Genomic DNA, 19966 nt, shown 5'->3' on the forward strand with positions numbered 1-19966 from the left:
GGCGAAGCCGCCACTCAGCTCCGCGGCCCTAGCGTCGCCGGGTGCAGACGCAGGCCCTGCCGGAGGGAGTAGTCATCCGAAACGGACCCGCCCGCCGCTTCCGCCCCGACGCGCCCCGCCCCTGCCCCCCGCCCCTGCCCCCCGCCCTCGCCCCACCCAGGACTCGCCCTCGGCCCCGCCCTCAGCCCCGCCTAAGCCTCTCTGAGGCTCCTCCGTCCCGCCCTGCCAACGGCCCCGCCCTTTCGGGGAGCGCTAAGATCCTTCTTGCCTCGGACTCTGGAATCGGGCGTTGGAAGACCGCCCCTTGGCCCGCGCCAATCCATGACCTCTGCAGTGTATCCACGGCCACTTTCAACCCTGCCCATCTTCCGATGTACAGAAAGACTTCACCATCATCTGACCGCAAAGAAAAAAACCCCAAACAGCACCTTAGTCCATTAAGGCCACATGAAGGCATGGACCATGGCGGTTTTTGTTCAACATGTGATCTCCATCCCAGCCTGCTGTACTGACAGACGAATGAATATAAATGTCCATTAAAATATTTAAGTGGTGGTAGTGGCACAACATTGTGAATGTAATTCCCACTCAACGGTACACTTAGAAATGGTCAGAACGGCAAACATCATATTATGTATACCTTGCTACAATAAAAATATGAAAAAAATTGAGTTTAATTACTATGATGTGACTTGAACGCACATAGGCAGGCAGCCTTTTGTCAAATAGAGGCTGTAAAATTGAATGTTGTCTATCCATTTTCTATGTCAAGCCTTGCTAAGTTGGGCTACTATTTTTTTTTTGGTCAGTTGTATCTGGTTTTGTTGTTCAACTTGTCTGGCAGTCTTCTTAGCTGGAAAGCTTGTAGGACATGAGTGTGGAATAGACTGTTAGTTAGAGCTTTAAGTTGTTGCGTTCTGACAGATTCAACTCTACCCTGATGCAGTCTTAACATTTCTGGATAAAGTTTCCAACCTCTCTGTTGGTAAAAGCTTACCTTTAATGAATTGGTTTTTTTAAAAAAGATTTTTATGCCTGTGGACCATTTTTAAATTCTTTATTGAATTTGTTACAATATTGCTTCTGTTTTATGTTTTGGTTTTTTGCCAGAAAGGCATGTGGGATCTTAGCTCCTCAATCAGGTATCGAACCTGCACGCCCTTCATTGGAAGGGGAAGTCTTAACCACTGGACTGAACTTCATTTGAAACAATTTTGCTAGATTGTATGTGACAGCTGTCATATCAGCGTACATTTAAAAAAAAGACATCAGAATTGGTGAGTTTTTGTGTAGCCATTTTAATATTGAAGATGGAAGAAAAAAGCAACATTTTCGGCATATTATGATTTATTATTTCAAGAAAGGTAAAAATGCAACTGAAACACACAAAAAGATCTGTGCAGTGTATGGAGAAGGTGCTGTGACCGATCAAACATCAAAACTGGTTTGAGAAGTTTCGTGCTGGAGATTTCTCGCTGGACGATGCTCCACGGTCGGGTAGACTAGCTGAAGTTGACAGCGATCAAATCAAGACATTAATCGAGAACAATCAGCATTATACCACGCGGGAGATAGCTCACACACTCAAAATATCCAAATCAAGCGCTGAAAATCATTTTCACCAGCTTGGCCATGTTAATTGCTATGTTTGGGCTCCACATAAGTTAAGCAAAAAAACCTTCTTGACAGTACTTCCGCATACGATTCTCTACTTAAATGTAATGAAAACATTCCTTTTTTTTTTTTTTTTTGGCTGTGCTGGGTCTTTGTTGTTGCGTGCAGGCTTTCTCTAGTTGCAGTGAGTGGGGGCTACTCTTCATTGCGGTGCGTGGGCTTCTCATTGCAGTGGCTCCTCTTGTTGTGGAGCATAGGCTCTAGGTGCAGGGGCTTCTGTAGTTGCAGCACGTGACCTTCAGTAGTTGCGGCACGTGGGCTAAGTAGTTGTGGTGAGCAGGCTCAGTAGTTGCGGCTTGCAGGCTTAGTTGTCCTGTGGCACGTGGGATCTTAGTTCCCCGACCAGGGATCGAATCCGTGTCCCCTGCATTGGAAGGCGGATTCTTTACCACTGGACCACCAGGGAAGTCCCGGCTTCTCTCTCTCTCTCTCTCTTTTTTTTTTTTTTTTAATGTATGAAGATATTTATTTGAAGCATTGTCTGTAGGGCCCAAAAAACTAGAAACTAGGTAAATGCTTATTAATAGGGAAATTAGTAAATAAATTATGGTCTATCCACACTGTGAATTAGACAGTATTTGGGCTTATTTAATCTAGTAGTGATTATAAGAGAGAAGGTGTGTGGAATTTTAATTACCAAGTGGTAAAGATTTGATATGGCTTTTAAAATTTTACCTATGTGATGGTTGAAATGACATTCTGTTGTTTTAATTATCATTTCCCTGGTTAATCGTGAGGGTAAGTACTTTTTAATTATATTTACTGTTTTTTTGTTTACCTCTTCTGTAAATTGTCCATATTTTTTGTACAGTTTTCTATTCATTGTTTATCTTTTACTTTTGATTATATGACTTAAATTTACTTTCTATAGTAATCATTTGTTGTTTATTGCAAATATATTGCAAATCTATTTTTCCAATTTTTGGCTGGTCTACTAGTTTTATTTATATTATCTTCTATTGTAAAGACATTCTAAATTTTAATATAGCTAAATTTATCAATCATTTTTATAGTTTGGTGTGTGTTGTGCATGTGTGTATTCTTTAAGAAAAATTTACTTGGCACTAACAACAAAAGATCAGAAACATAAATTAAGGAACAATCCCATTTACCATCGCAACAAAAAGAATAAATTACCTAGGAGTAAGACTACCTAAGGAGGCAAGACCTATACTCAGAAAACTGTAAGACACTGATGTAAGAAATCAAAGACCACACAAACAGATGGAGAGATATACCACGTTCTTGGATTGGAAAAATCAATATTGTGAAAATAACTATATTACCCAAAGCAAGTTACAGATTGAATGCAATCCCTATCAAGTTACCAATGGCATTTTTCACAGAATTTGAACAAAAAATTTTACAATCTGTATAGAAACACAAAAGGCCTCGAATAGCCAAAGAAATCTTGATAAAGAAAAATGGAGCTGGAGGAATAAGTCTCCCTGACTTCAGACTATACTACAAAGCTACAGTAATCAAGACAGTATGGTACTGGCACAGAAACAGAAATATAGATGAATGGAACAGGATAGAAAGCCCAGAGATAAACCTATGCCCTGTGGCAAACTAATCTATGACAAAGGAGGCAAGGATATACAATGGAGAAAAGACAGTCTCTTCAATAAGTGGTGCTGGGAAAACTGGATGGCTAAAAGAATGAAATTAGAACACTCCCTAACACCATACACAAAATAGACTCAAAATGGATTAAAGACCTAAATGTAAGGCCAGACACTATCAAACTCTTAGAGGAAAACATAAGCAGAAGACTTTTTGACATAAATTGCAGCAATGTCTTTTTTGACCCACCTCCTAGAGTAATGAAAATGAAAACAAAAATAAACACATGGGACCTAATTAAACTTAAAACTTTTACACAGCAAAGGAAACCATAAACAAAACCATAAAGTCAACCCTCAGAATGGGAAAAAATATTTGTAAACAAAGCAACTGACAAGGGATTAATCTCCTAAATATACAAACAGCTCATGCAGCTCAATATCAAAAAAACAAACAACCCAATCAAAAAATGGGCAGAAGACCTAAATAGATATTTCTCCAAAGAAGACATACAGATGGCCAAAAAGCACATGAAAAGATGTTCAACATCATTAATTATTAGAGAAATGCAAATCAAAACTACAAAGAGATATCACCTCACACCAGTCAGAATGGCCATCATCAAAAAATCTACAAGCAATAAATGCTGGAGAGGGTGTGGAGAAAAGGGAACCCTCCTACACTGTTGGTGGGAATGAAAATTGATACAGCCACTACGAAGAACAGTGTGGAGGTTCCTTAAAAAAGTAAAAATAGATCTACCATATGATCCAGCACTCGCAGTCCTGGGCATATACCCTGAGAAAACCATAATTCAAATAGACACATGCACCCCAATGTTCATTGCAGCACTATTTACAATAGCCAGGACATGGAAGCAACCTAAATGTCCATTAACAGAGGAATGGATAAAGAAGATGTGGTATATATATACAAGGGAATATTACTCAGCCACAAAAAGAAATGAAATAGTGCCATTTGAAGAGATGTGGATGGACCTAGAGACTGTCATACTGATTGAAGTACGTCAGAAAAAGAAAAACAAATATTGTATAATATCACTTATATGTGGAATCTAGAAAAATGGTACAGATGGACTTATTTGCAAAGTAGAAATAGCGACACAGATGTAGAGGACAAACTTATGGATACCAAGGGGGGAAGGGAGGTGGGATGAATTGGGAGACTGGGATTGACATATATACACTACTATGTATAAAATAGATAAATAATGAGAACCTACTGTATAGCACAGGGAACTCTACTCAATGCTCTGTGGTGACCTAAATGGGAAGGAAATCTAAAAAAAGAGGGGATATATGAATACATATAACTGATTCACTTTGCTGTACAGTAGAAACTAACACAACATTGTAAATCAACTATACTCCAATAAAAATTTTTAAAAAAGAAAAATTTACTTGGAGTCATTTAAAAGTGTATTGAATTTATAGAATAAATAGAAACGACATGTTACAGTATTGAGACTTCCCACCTGTATGTGTTACAAATCATGCCATTAACAATTATTACTAGATCATTGTTTAATGACTAATCTGCAATACTCCCTCTGCCAACAACAGGATTTCTTGTATGTGTGGATCTAGTCTTATTTCTCTGCCTTTCCTGCGTCAGTTACTATAACTGTAACTCTCTTAGTTACTATTCACTGTTTCAGTTACTAAAGCTTTATAATAAGTCTCATATTTAGAAAGGCAAGTCTCCCTAACTTGTTCTTTTCTTTTTTTAAAAAAAAAAAAACTGCCTTGGCTATTCTTGGCCCTTTGCTTTTCCCTGTACATTAGAATTAATTTGTTAATTTCACTAAAAACCCCTCTTGAATTGGAATTTGGAATCAGAATTTTATTGTATTTATAGAATAATTTGGGGATAACTGACTTTTAAAATATCGAATCTTTTAATCTATTTATGGGCATTCAAATTGTGCCCAATATAATTCTATACAAGCAAGGAACACGCTTATGTTTACCTCCTGTGGCCATGTGTGATATCCTCCAGGGCACAGGCCCTGATACACTCGTGTCAATGGAAAAATGTAAAAAACATAACATTGAGTGACAAAAACAAAGCACAGAAGAAAATGGATAGTAAGATACCATTTAGGTCTAACTTAAAGTCTTTCAATAAAGCTTTCTAATTTTATCCATAATGTTTGCAAATCTTTTATTGGATTTTCTGTAATAGTTAGGTTTGGCTACATGTAGCAGCGACTCAAAATAACAGTGACTTAAGAGAGAAATTTATTTTATGCTGAAGTTTTGAATGAGGCAATGTCTTCACTTATCTCCATAATCCAGAAGAGGAGGAAGAAACAATAACTGATAAAAGTTTCTATTGCAAGAGTAATCTGTATTTTAATCAAAACTTTCTGAACAAGAGTAGTAACATGACAGAACTGAAAGTGATCCTAGTAACTGAATTGGAATCTTTTTTTAAAAAAAAAAGTTTATTTATTTATTTGGCTGCACCAGGTCTTTAGTTGGGGCACGCAGGATCTTCTAGTTGCAGCATGTGAACTCTTAGTTGCAGCGTGTGGGATCTAGTGTCCTGACCAGGGATCAAACCTGGGCCCCCTGCACTGGGAGCGTGGAGTCTTAGCCACTGGATGACCAGGGAAGTCCCTGACTTGGAACCTTAATCGTTTTATAATAAAACTAAGGAAGACAAAGGTAAGCCAGAAAGCCTTTCTTTGAAACAAATTATAGCTCATTACCTATAAAAAGGTGTCTCATTGAATCTTTTAAAAATTTAATTTAATTTAGTTTTTGTTTTATTTTATGTTTAGATTTAAAAACATTTTTATTTTCATTAATATTATGTCAATAATTAGAATAACAGTTTTAACATTTATTGTTAATTTATATTTTTATTTACTATGTTTATAAAAGTTTTGTATTTGAAAAAGTATATTTTTTGTATTTGAAAATATTATTTTTGTATTTAAAAATATAATTTTGTATTTATCATTTCAAATTTGAAAAGATCATTTTTGTGTTTGAAGATATAAATGCATACCACTGAAAACACCATACTTTCCTATCCATGTGCTGACCAATTCTGGACTAAATCATTCTTTCCTGTTTTTGACTAACCAGAACTGGGACCAGGGAAATCTAGATAATTCCTCTAGGAAATACTTGCTCCTGGTTGTAAACCAATGAAAATATCTTACTTATCAAGAACTTGCTTCAAGACCTTAGTTTGTCTCTCAAGCAGCATACAGTTGGTTTTTACCTTTTAATTAGTATTTGCCTCATTATGGGACTCCAAACCTTTGTGTATGCAGTGATAATTGCTATATGCAGTCTTCTGCTAAACTTTGTTAAGCTTTTTATCTCTTGTGCATGTTTGCTCTTTCTTTTTTTTTAATTTTTATTTTATATCGGAGCACAGTTGATTAACAATGTTGTGTTAGTTTCAGGTGTACAGGAAAGTGATTCAGTTATACATGTACATGTATCTATTCTTTTTCAAATTCTTTTCCCATTTAGGTTATTACAGAATATTGAGCAGAGTTCCCTGTGCTATACAGTAGATCCTTGTTGGTTGTCTATTTTAAATATAGACGTGTGTACATGTCAATCCCAAACTCCCAATCTATCCCTCTGCCCAACCCTTTCCCCCTGGTAACCATAAGTTCCTTCTCTAAGTCTGTGAATCTGTTTGTGTTTTGTAAATAAGTTTATTTGTATCATTTAAAAAAAAAGTCATATAAGCGATATCATATATTTGTCTTTCTTTGTCTGACTTACTTCACTTAGTATGATAATCTCCAGGTCCACCTATGTTGCTGCAAATGGCATTGTTTCATTCTTTTTATGGCTGAGTAATATTCCATTGTATATATGTACCACATCTTCTTTATCCATTCATCTGTTGATGGACATTTAGGTTGCTTCCATGTCTTGGCTGTTGTAAACAGTGCTGCAATGAACATTGGGGTACATGTATCCTTTCAAACCATGTTCTTCTCTGGGTATATGCCCAGGAGTGGGATTTCTGGGTCATGTGGTAGTTCTATTTTTAGTTTTTTAAGGAACCTCCATACTGTTCTTCATAGTGGCTGTATCAATTTACATTCCCACCAACAGTGCAAGAGGGTTCCCTTTTCTCCACACCCTCTCCAGCATTTATTGTTTGTGGATTTTTTTGATGATGGCCATTCTGACTGGTGTGAGGTGATATCTCATTGTAGTTTTGATTTGCATTTCTCTAATAATTAGTGATTTTGAGCATCTTTTCATGTGCTTTTTGGCCATCTGTATGTCTTCTTTGGAGAAACATCTATTTAGGTCTTCTGCCCATTTTTTGATTGGGTTGTTTGGTTTTTTTTTTTTTTTTTTTGCGATATGCGGGCCTCTCACTATTGTGGTCTCTCCTGTCGTGGAGCACAGGCTCCGGACGCGCAGGCTCAGTGGCCATAGCTCACGGGCCCAGCCGCTCCGCGGCATGTGGGATCTTCCCGGACTGGGGCACAAACCCGTGTCCCCTGCATCGGCAGGTGGACTCTCAACCACTGCGCCACCAGGGAAGCTGGGTTGTTTGTTTTTTTGATATTGAACTGCATGAGCTGTTTGTATATTTTGAAGATTAATCCCCTGTCAGTTGCTTTGTTTGCAAATATTTTCTCCCATTCTGAGGGTTGTTTTTTCGTTTTGTCTATGGTTTCCTTTGTTGTGCAAAAGCTTTTGAGTTTAATTGTTTATTTTTGTTTTTATTTCCATTACTCTAAGAGACGGCTCAAAAAAGATATTGATGCAATTTATGTCAAAGATTGTTCTGCCTATGTTTTCCTCTAAGCGTTTTATAGTATCTGGTCTTACATTTAAGTCTTTAATCTATTTTGAGTTTATTTTTGTGTATGGTGTTAAAGAATGTTCTAATTTCATTTTTTTACATGTAGCTGTCCAGATTTCCCAGCACCATTTATTGAAGAGACCATTTATTCCTCCATTGTATATTCTTGCCTCCTTTGTCATAGATTAATTGACCATAGGTGCGTGGGTTTATTTCTGGGCTTTCTATCCTGTACCATTTATCTATTTATCTGTTTTTGTGCCAGTACCATTCTGTTTTGATGACTGTAGCTTTGTAGTATAGTCTGAAGCCAGAGAGCATGATTCCTCCAGCTCTGTTTTTCCTTCTCAAGATTGCTTTGGCTATTCGGGGTCTTTTGTGTCTCCATACAAATTTTAAGATTTTTTGTTCTAGCTCTGTGAAAAATGCCATTGGTAATTTGATAGGGATTGTATTGAACCTGTAGATTGCCTTCGGTAGTGTAGTCATTTTGACAATATTGATTCTTTTAATCCAAGAACAAGGTACATCTCCATGTGTTTGTGTTGTCTTCAATTTCTTTCATCAACGTCTTATAGTTTTTGGAGTACAGGTCTTTTGTCTCCTTAGGTAGGTATATTCCTAAGTATTTTATTCTTTTTGATGCACTTGCTCTTTCTTTTGTTTTTGATCTTTTGCTGTATGAATTTTCTTTACTTTGCTTTTAGCTTCTCCAGTGATTTGAAAAGAACTCTGTAACTGTTTTAATTAATTTTATAATTGTTTTGGTAAGTTTCATTTTTAGCAAAAAGAACTTTTAGTCTATATTTCTCCAGTCATTAAAGTAAAAAATACAATGGTATATTTGATCTCTCCCCCCACTCCCACAAGTCATTGTGAGGATAACCTGGGTTTAGACCCACATGCCATTAAGTGACTGATTAGACATTCTACATTCTATTTTTCAGTACATGGTGGTGGTAGAATATATTACTGTTTAGTAATATTTGCAGTCTTTCCTCAGAGGGGGATTACACACTCTTGGCCTGTCAATTGATTTCAGGTGTGACCATATGACTTGCTTTGGCTAATACAATTTTGAGCAGAAGCATCCTGTGGCACTCTCAGGCAGAAACTTAAGAGCCAGCATGTGCTCTGCCATCCTCTTTTCCCTCTGTCACTGTGACTGGCATGTTCTGGATAGTTTCTGTTCCCTCAGCCTGTGTGCTGCTGGACTGAGAGTGATTATTATGCACAAAGTCCCACTGCGGATCTGCTGTGGACATATCCTGTGAGTGAGAAAAACTAACCTCAGGTTTTATAGGCCACTTAGAGTATAGGATTATTTGTTACCTCAGCATTACTTAGCTTCCCCTGACTGACACAAGGATGTTTGGAGAAGTGTCTGACAAGAATGAGTTTGCCCTCAGAAAATTAATTTAGTAAAATCTATCCACAGTGTGGTAATTGTCTACTTTGGTAGTCAAGCAAGAGACTGTAAATGTGTTCTGGAATGTCCAAGAACTGTCCTGGGACAAAGCAGTTCTGCTTCACAGGACAGAAATTAGTGGTCTCCTCAAGAGATACAGTTAGAGAGACCCTTGAGAGCCAAATATTCAGTAATGAAGGGTTTTGTCCTTGTCCTGAAGGCAGCAAGAATCTGGTAGATGGTCTTAAACACTCATTTCTTCATTCCACAAACAAGTACTGAACAATGATATGCTCATCATTAGTTTTAGTAATGGCACCAGCTGTGAGCAAAATAGTGTTCCTTCCTTGAGGCAAGATGACAAGCCATGTCCCTGACCCTGTGGTGATGCCAGCATAGCCAACTCAAAAGTCTCTGACAGGACTACTCTTGCTTGTTGCCTTAAAAGTTACTATGAGAAATTTTGGATCAACAGTTGGTGGCGTAATTCATTCCACAGGAAAGTATGGAGCTACGTGCAAGACGTGTAACACAGTCAGCTTAGAAAAACAAGATCTGAATGATTCGGGCCAATGTTCCAGTTTAGACAAGAAATATTGTAGGCTTGAAAGCTATCTTGTGATTAAAATAAATGTTGGGGTTTTGATGAGAGGAATTTAAATAATCTTTGTAATTGATTTTGTGTTCCTGGTCCTGACATTGTAGCTGCTTAAGTAAAAAGAAAAATTCTAGTTATTACAAATGGAGTTGTCCAAAGAAAATCCCCTGAAAATTCTGTAATAAAACAGTACTGTCAAGATGACCTATTCAGTTAAAAACTGTATTACACATAAAATTATATGTTTCTGTATCTATGAACTGGGAATGTTTGATTGAGGGGAGAAACAATGTCACAAGGGTAATTCTAGATTTGTCATTAAAGACGTCTGTGTTCAGAAATGAAGTCACTATTTTATAAGTAAACCATGTTTCTCAGGTTACTCCAATCTTGGGGGCAAAATAGAATAATAATGACAATTAAAAAGAAGAAATATTTCTCTGGCTCTGCCACTATTCACACTTCATGGACACTTATCTCTTTGATATTTCTGTCAGAAGTGTCTTATGTGTGATAAGTTGTCTGTTATTTGCCTCCTCTTTCACTTTGGTTTGCCGGTGATGTCTTCTATGTGCAGTACTTAGGTAAGACCCAGTGCAGGTGCCATCACTACTGGTTCTGGGAGATGTGTACACTGATACTGCCCTGACATATTGACATAGGTGGTACTGATATCTGTGCCAAGGTTCTCTTGACACTGCCAATACTGCTGGCATAGTATGCATTGACTATACAAAATACTGTCACCAATGCCACATATATAGCTCCTTTATCCTCTACTCATTTTTCTTCCCAAATAGATCTCTTTAGTCTATTTCCATCATGCCTCAAAACATGCTCAGTCTTGCTTATGTTCTAGAATAAAGGCAGTTTAGAATCAAGCTTGGATCTCAAAAACTTTGAGAACAATTGTATTGTTATCATTTGCAAAGCTATGGATGGGGACCCCTATCACTGAGTATATCTGAGCTAACATAATCTAGTCTGAACTGCCTCATGGAGGTGAGGATAAAAATATTTCCAGCAGCCTCCTCAAATAACCCATTATCTGTGAATGTTCTTGTCATTCAAATACACAGAGTTGTACAGTACTGCTCTCTGGTCTAACACCAATTCTATTCCGTACATATGAACAAACTTAATTTAGGCAACATTTACCTCTAGAGGTAATTTGTTCCCTTTGGGATGTATATAAAAATCTTTCAGGGACTTTCCTTGTGGTCCAGTGGGTAAGACTCCACGCTCCCAATGCAGGGGGCCCGGGTTTGGTCCCTGGTCAGGGAATGAGATCCCACATGCATGCCGCAACTAAGAGTCCGCATGCCGCAACCAAAAATAATAAATAAATAAATATTTTAAAAAATCTTTCAAATGCTGAACTCTATTTCTCCCTCCCTTTCTCCTGCCTTTTCTTTCTTCCATTTCTTTTTTCCTTCCTCCCTCCCTCCCTTTCTTTCTTGCTCCCTTCCTTCCTTCCTTTCCTTCCTTCCTTCCTGCCTCCCTCCCCTCCTTCCTTCCTTCCTTCCATCCTTCCTTCTTTCCTTCCTTCTCCTTTATAAGACAATTCTCTATGAGTCTCTTACGTTTCTGCATGTCTTGTGAGCAAAGGCATTGACCATCTCTGGTCTGGACTATCTTTTCCAGGATGTTTGTATAGCAAACAGCATTGGAAAATGGAGATAGTGTCTTTCCCTGGAGCAAGAAAGCAGGTTGTTTACTGTGCAGTATCATAAAGGTAATGATTTAATTTGGGGCAAAGAATTCAGGCAGGTTTACTGCCCATTACAGAAGATTCAAGTTCCCTAAGCTCAAGGTTTCTGTGCTTGATGAAGACACACTGCCTGTGCAACATCCACTTGGACCCGGTGCAGTGTCCCTGTGAGACAGCAGGAACAAGGGGAACTGGCACAAATGTGATCCGCAGGCTACTTGCTGTGCCTTTGTCTCTGACTCAGGATCTTATGCCTTCTCCCAGCACTCATGAAACTGTGCGAGGCTAAGTTATTAGCTTCCAAGTAAGGTAAAATCTCAAACTCATCACAGTTCCTGACTCTTAAAGAGAGAGATGTAAGCTTCCCAACATTAAGATTTCTTTAAAATAAAACCAAAGGCAGAGGAAAGAATCTCTGAACTAGAGATATATCAATAGAATCCTCAAAACCCCAAAAGCAAAGAGAACAAAGACCAAGTAAAAAAAAAAAAAAAAAAAAAAAAACAGAATATCCAAGGACCGTGGGACAACAACAAAAGGTGTAACATACGTGTAATAGGAATACAAGAAGGGGAAGAAAGAGAGAAAGGAGAAGAAATATTTGAAACAATAATGAGTCCTCAGTACACCTGAGTCCTCCTGAAATTCTGACTACAACTGTGAGATAATAAATGAGTAGTGTTTTAAGCCACTAAATTTGTAGTAAATTGTTACAGTAGCAATAGAAAATGACCATATGTGGAGGTTGGAAGGATCGCCCACCAGAGGTGTCATGACTAAGATGCCTCCTGGGAATGAACTGGGCTTAAGAGAAGAGAAAGTTGGGGTACTTAGGGTTTTCCTTTGAAAATGTGTTGGGCTCAGAAGACTGAGACAATTTGGAGCATACAGCTTTGTGTATTTACTCACATTGCTCACTAGTCAGTCCCTTGGACTCATGCTTCAGCCTTAGCTTTCAATAGAGAAGGAGTTAAAAAAATAAAGAGCTATTTCACAAAAATTTATGTAAGATCCTGAAGCTATCAGATGCTGCTTTTTTGTTTTGTTTTTTTAAATAGCATATGTAGCAGAGTTTAACAAAGTTGAATTACTGTTGCTTTCCTCACAGGAAGGTTTCTACTGAAGCGTATTGGCATCCACAATGTTCAGAGTGCCTTGGACAATGAAAAAGCCACTTCTGAGAAGACACAGTGGAGGAACATGTTTCTAGACTTCCTACTGAATCCAAGGCAATCTCAATAGCTTTAGAATGACAGTATTTTTATGTTGCTGACCTTTGCTTTAATTGTATAATTTTCTCAGATAAACTAGTTGCCTAAGATTACTGAACAAATCTGTATTTCCAGATCTTAAAATATATGACCTAAATGAAGATTGGGGACCATACCTTAACTCAAATAAAAAGTGTTGAAATTAAGCGTTACTTAGATATTTTAAAACTTGAAGCACTTACATATTTTGGTCCAAAATGGATTTTTTAAAAATTAATTAATTAATATTTGGCTGTGTTGGGTCTTCGTTGCTGTCTGCAGGCTTTCTCTAGTTGCAGAGAGCGGGGGCTACACTTTGTTGCAGTGCACAGGCTTCTCATTGTAGTGGCTTCTCTTGTTGTGGAGCACAGGCTCTAGGCGTGCAGGTTTCAGTAGTTGTGGCGCATGGGCTCAGTAGTTGTGGCTTGTGGGCTCTAGAGCGCAGGTTCAGTAGTTGTGGCGCAGGGGCTTAGTTGCTCTGTGGAATCTTCCTGGACCAGGGATCGAACCCATGTGCCCTGCATTGGCAGGCAGATTCTTAACCACTGTGCCACCAGGGAAGTCCCCAAAATGTACTCTTTTGATTCAAAATCTTGTATTTCCCAAGGATAATACAACTTAGCTTAATGCTATTTATATGTTGAACTTGGGGCTATAGAAATTTCTTTTCCCAGAATTAAGAGATGTTGAATAGATATTGAAAAGCCCTACAAAGTCCTGAGAAAAAGATCTCCATGACACATTATGACTTCTATGGAAATCTGGAAATGATTCATGAAATCTTCTTGGCTAGGTTGTGAGTATATGTTTCTGAACTTTCCTAATCCTTATTTTACTCTTGTGGGTTGTTTTTGCCAAAAGTTGCAAAATAAAAATTGCTTATATTAGAGCTATAACTGAATATGGACCAAGGAGCTTTCTAAAATTGTAGTTTCAAATAGAAGATTTGGGATTATAGGAGTGATTCCAGGGAGGAGGTGAATGGGGTAGAAATGGTATAAGAAAAGTGGGGAGGGGAAGAAAGCATGGAGTAACTGGGAAGCAGGGAGCACCCCAAATGGATTGCAGAGTTTATGCCGGGAGAAATGAAAGCTAATACTGGGGTCTGTTAGCTTGTTATTTAGGGTTCATTGCAGGAGAGAGAAACCATCCTAGATAGTCAAAGCAGTAAGGAATTTAATACAGGGAATTAGGTGCTTACAAAATTTTTAGAATGGAGAAGGAACAGATTCCAGGCTGGGCCTCCAGAAACGTCTTCAGAACAATAAAGAACTGACCTATGGGGGAGCTACCGTGCTTGAGGCCTCATAAAGGCTGTGCCAAAGTCAAGACTACTACCACTGCCTCTATTGCCACTGTGCTTTTACCTCTGGACACCCATGAAACTGAAGAATGGATACTCATTGCTGCTCATAGCTTCTACCTTTAGGGAATCAGCTCAATACGATGCTTTCCAATACCCAGGAATCTGAAATGTGGTCACTTCCATGGTGATGTTTGCTAGCAGAGACTGCCAAGATGATGACCTCTGATTGATATCTGCTCTTCTTGCCTGTGGGTATAGCTTGAATGAAGAACCTTAGGCCTGAGGGAGTCAGAGTCATATTTTTAACTTTCTGGTTTTTCCAAATACAAGTGGATGAGACTTTGTGAGCCAATTCACAACTTCCACATATTTGAGTAGGTCATGGAAGGCTGGGACAACAAAACTAAGGAATTAACTTACTCTTAGAAAGAAAAGTAGCTCACATACATATATTGAATGCTTACAATATTCCAGGAATAGTTCAAACCACTTTTATATATAGTATCTTGTTCATTTTTCTCAATAACCCTATGAGAATTTATCTCCAATTTACACATGAAGAAATTGAGACACAGAGAGGCTAAATTACTTGAAAAAGATCACAGAGCCATTGTCTGAACTCATGAACTATGTTCTTTAAAAAAAATTTTTTTTATGGTGGTAACATTGATTTATAACATTATATATTTCATGTGTGCAACATTATATTTCTAATTTTGTATACTGTACAATGTGCTCACCACCAAAAATTTATTTTCCATCTGTAACCGTACTGTTGATCCCCTTTACCCATTCCCCCAACCCCCGCTCCTTCCTCTCTGGTAACCATTACTTTGTTCTCTGTATCTATGTGTTTGTCTTTGTTTGGTTTGATTTGTTCATTTATTTTGTTTTGCTTTGTTTATTAGTTGTTTTATATTCCACATATGAGTGAAATCATACAGTATTTGTCTTTCTCCATCTGACTTACTTCACTTGGAATAATACCTTCAAGTTCCAATCATGTTGTTGCAAATGGCAAGATTTCATTTTTTTTATGACTGACTAGTATTCCATTGTGTGTGTGTGTGTGTGTGTGTGTATACCACATATTTATTCATTCATCCATTGATGGGCACTCAGGTTGTTTCCATATCTTGGTTACTATAAATAATGCTGTGATGAACATGGGAGTGCAGATACCTTTTCGGATTAATGTTCTTCATATTTTTTGGGTAAATACCCAGAAGTGGCATAGCTGGATAACATGGTAGATGAACTATGTTCTTAAATATCATAATTGCTTCTTGGGGGTGGAATCAAAGTAGGCTACCTGGAGGTGGTAATGCCTCAATTAAGTTTTAGCACAAATAGTAGTTTTCCAGGTGAGGAAGACAGGAAAGAGCTTTTTAGGGAAAGTTGTGGAGATATGATGGAGCATGACTCATTTGGTAAGTTGCTGGTGGTTTTGTTTGGCTGCTATCTAGGTCATGGGATGAAGAAACAAAAGATGGCATTACAGGGACAATCATGGAATAGATTCTAATAGGCCTCTGATTTCCTGCTAAGAGATTTGAATTTTAAAGTGATCAGATTTTCATTTTCAAAAGATTAATCTATTTATATCATGGAATATGAGTTAGATGGGGGCAAGGCAGTAGTTATTCAGGAATTGATATAGACCAGGTGAGAAATGACGAGAGGGAGGAAGAGCAAGAGGACACAAGAAACATGTAGGTAGTAGGACCACAGTTACATAGCGACCAATGGGAGGGAGAAGAAGGAATGTGGGATTACTCCCAGATTTCTGGTTCCAGTACCATCCATTTGGTCATTGAGAGGAAGGGAGGCAGGTTCCATTTTGAGCATATTGAAATTGAAGTACCTGTGGAATATGAATGGAAATGGTGGGTAGATTCCAGATTCCAGCTACTGAAAGTGAAAAGTAGAACCAGAAACATTCCGACTATAAAAGCCTCTGCTCTGGATAGCCCCAGGAGGAAAATACATCTGTGGCTTAAGGGGAGGTTAGTGGGTTAACATTGTTAGGCATCCCTCATATATGTTTTCTCATTGTGGACAAAGAGAGATATTCATCATACCTTTGGAGAACTATGAAGACTAAACAGAGTCATTATTTTTTAACTGATAAGGGCCTTGTGCCTAACATTCTCGGGGAACGTTTCTCTATACTGTTTTGCTTGAATGAGAACTATCCTCTAGTAACAGACTTGAGGTAGTCATTCCAAGTCTGTTGCTCACAGGGTTTTCTAAATGAACAAAAAATTTCCCCACTCTCTTTGCCATAAAATAGGGTTAGAGTGGTATATAGCTGGTGTTTTGTTGACCACTGAAAAAACCAGAAGGAAGTTTCATTTAGCTCTCGGTAACAGAGAGCTGATTATAGTGATGTGAACACATACAGATTCCTTTTTTTATGTAAAAAAGTCCAGAAATAGATATTCTAGTCCTGGTGAGGCAGCTTCATGAAATCTTCAAGGAGTCTGCTTTCTTTGACCTTCTTTTTCCCCGCTATAATAGCATGTGGTTTTCTTTTTTAAAATAGATATATGGTCCAGATGGCTGTTGGATCTCTAGCTAGCATATCCACAGTTCCTGGAAACAAGAAAGATGAAGGGTGGAGGGGCAAAAAGGGCCTATCCAACAACCTCTGTTTACACATCATTTACTAAACTTGGTCACACAACCAAACTAGCCACAAAGAAGGCTGGGAAATTAATTGCACCTGTTACTATTCCAAATAAAATCAGAAGAAACCGAGAATGGATATTAGGTAGATAATTAGCAGCCTTTGCCCCAAAAGGATCCCAAAGATCAGTAATCCTTACAGTTATGCATTGATAAATCAGAGACAGAGACAGACAGAGATGACAAGAATTTTGAACAAGAAATAAACAATAAAATTTCCTTGCATTTGATAACTCCTTTTTGCCTGAAAAATAGATTATTAACCCAAGGGTCTATGAACCTACTCCGTAAATGGGATTTATGGGATATTTTGAAACTCTTGGGATTTGGGGGACAGCTTTTTTTTTTATTTTGGCCATGCCATGCAGCTTGTGGAATCTCCGTTTCCCAATCAGGGATTGAACCCGGGCCCTCGGCAGTGAGAGCATGGAGTCCTAACACAGGACCCCCAGGGAAATTTAGAAATGTGTATAATTTCTTGAGAAAATGGTCAAAATACCATCTCTCCTGAGAAAACCTTTCTTAACTCGTTAGAATTGTCCTCTCTTCTGGGATTTTAGAATAGTGACGATGCCTAAGATAACAACTTGGGATATAAGGGTGCCACCATTAGAAGGCCAGATGGAGGAGGTATGGGGTTGGATACGGAGCACATAGAAATGAATTGAGGTATGGATGCAGAACAAAGTTTATCCTTGGGGGTGCAGGACTCTGGCTGCTAACAGAATGGGAACGAGTGTGGCTTATAAGGCTGAAAGCAGTCTGATAATTTTTTAACCTACTTCCCATTTGGGCATTAAAAAAACCTCACTTTATTGAGGTATAATTCACATACAAAGAAACTGTATATATTTAATGTATACTGGGCATTCTTAATCCATTCTACCAAGACCCTATATTTGAAATAATGAAAATAATATTTCTTTTTTATGTGTAAGCATGGTTCAATTCCATTATGTGAACTGTAATTATGCTCAAGATTCTCTTCTAAGCATCATAAAAGAGACAAAGTTAATGAAGCATAATATATTCTGAAGCACAAACAGAGATGGCAAAAATAGGAAGACTCTGAATTCACCTCCTCCCATGGACACACCAAAACAATAACAATATACAGAACAACTCTCTCTCAGAAGGACCTGAAGACCTGCAGAAGAGCAGGATATAAAGAAAAAATTAAGGATATAAAGAAAAAAACTACACCAAGGTGGGTAGGAGGGGAAAAGAAACGATCTAGTCAGGACCGGCACCCCTGGTGGATGACCCAAAAGAGGAAGGAGATATCACAAACTTGGAGGTCCTCCCTAAAGAGTGAGGGGTTCGAGCCCCACATTGGGCACACCAGACCTGGTGACTGGCACTGGGAAGATGAGCTCCCTTAACTGGTTTTGAAAGCCAATGGGGCTTATGACTGGGAGAGCCAGAGGGCTGTAGGAAACCAAGACTCCTCTCTTAAAGGGCTCGTGCACACATTTAACTTGCTCTGAGTCCCAGCTCAGAGGCAGCAGATTGAAAAGCTCCTGGCACTCTAGATGGCCTGCCAAGGCTACTCCAGCATGTCCCCCCAGCCCACACCCAGCTCCAGCTCCAGCTCCAATCCCCCTGCTGAGAGGGTGGCCCCCTGCATGCCCTGAGAGAGGCGCTGGCTTGTGTGCTGAGCTCTGGTTCTAGCCTGTCTGGTTCCAGCGCCCCCTCTATGCCCCTGCAAGGCAGTGGCCCCCAGAGCGCCCCAGAAGAAGCCTTGGCCTGCACGAGACTCTGGCTCTAGCCCTTCAGCTCCAAACCTCCTGCCAAAGGGGTAGTCTCTGGCACACCACAGAAGAAGCTCTGGCCTGTGCTAGGCTCCAGCTGTAGCCCCCCTAGTTCCAGTCCTCCCGCCCTTCCCACCAGGCTACAGCCCCTGGCACACGCTGAACTCTGGATCAAGCCCACCCTGCCAAGATGGCTGCATAAGCACGCCTCAGAAAAAGTCCCAGCCGCACTTATTACAGCTTCAGTCACAGAGACAAACACAGAAAGTCAGACAAAAGTCAGACACAGAAAGAAGACAGAGGAATATGCTCCAAATGAAAGAACAAGAAAAAGCCTGAGGAAAAAAACCCTAATAAAATGGAAATAATTAGTTTACCTGATAAAGGGTTCAAAGCAACAGTCATAAAAATGCTCACTGGAGGTAGGAGAAGAATAGAGAGACACAGGAGAACTTCAACAAAGAGTTAGAAAATATAAAAAAGATCTAATCAGAGTTGAAGAATACAATAAATAAAATAAAAAATACCTAGAAGGAATCAACAGCAGATTAGGTGATACAGAAGAATGAATAAGTGACCTGGAAGACATAATAGTGGAAATCACCCCATCAGAACAGCAAAAAGAAAAAAAGAATTTTTAAAAAATGAGGATAGTTTAAGGGACCTCTGGGACAACATCAAGTGTGCTAGCATTTGCATTATAGGGGTCCCAGAAAAAGAAGAAAGAGAGAAAAGGGCAGAAAAAGTATTTGATGAAAAAATAATGGCTGAAAACTTTCCTAACGTGGAAAAGGAAACAGATATCCAGGTCCAGGAAGCACAGGGAGTCCCAAACTAGATGAACCCCAAGAGATACACACCATGACATATATATCATAATTAAAATAGCAAACGTTAAAGAGAGAATTTTAAAGACAGCAAGAGCAAAACAAAAAGTCACATACAAAGGAAAAAGGTTATCATAAGGCTATATAAACCCAAAAGCCTATCAGCAGATGTTTTAGCAAAAACTTCACAGGCCAGAAAAGAGTGGCATAATATATTTAAAGTGCTGAAAGGGAAAAAACTTACAAGCAGGGATACTCTACCCAGCCAGGTTATCATTCAGAATTGAAAGAGAGGCAAACAGTTTCCCAGACAAGCAAAAACTAAAAGAGTTCATCACTGGGAAACTGGCATTACAAGAAATGTTAAAG

This window comes from Lagenorhynchus albirostris, chromosome 11 (genome assembly GCF_949774975.1).
Source record: "Lagenorhynchus albirostris chromosome 11, mLagAlb1.1, whole genome shotgun sequence".
Classification (NCBI taxonomy): domain Eukaryota; kingdom Metazoa; phylum Chordata; class Mammalia; order Artiodactyla; family Delphinidae; genus Lagenorhynchus; species Lagenorhynchus albirostris.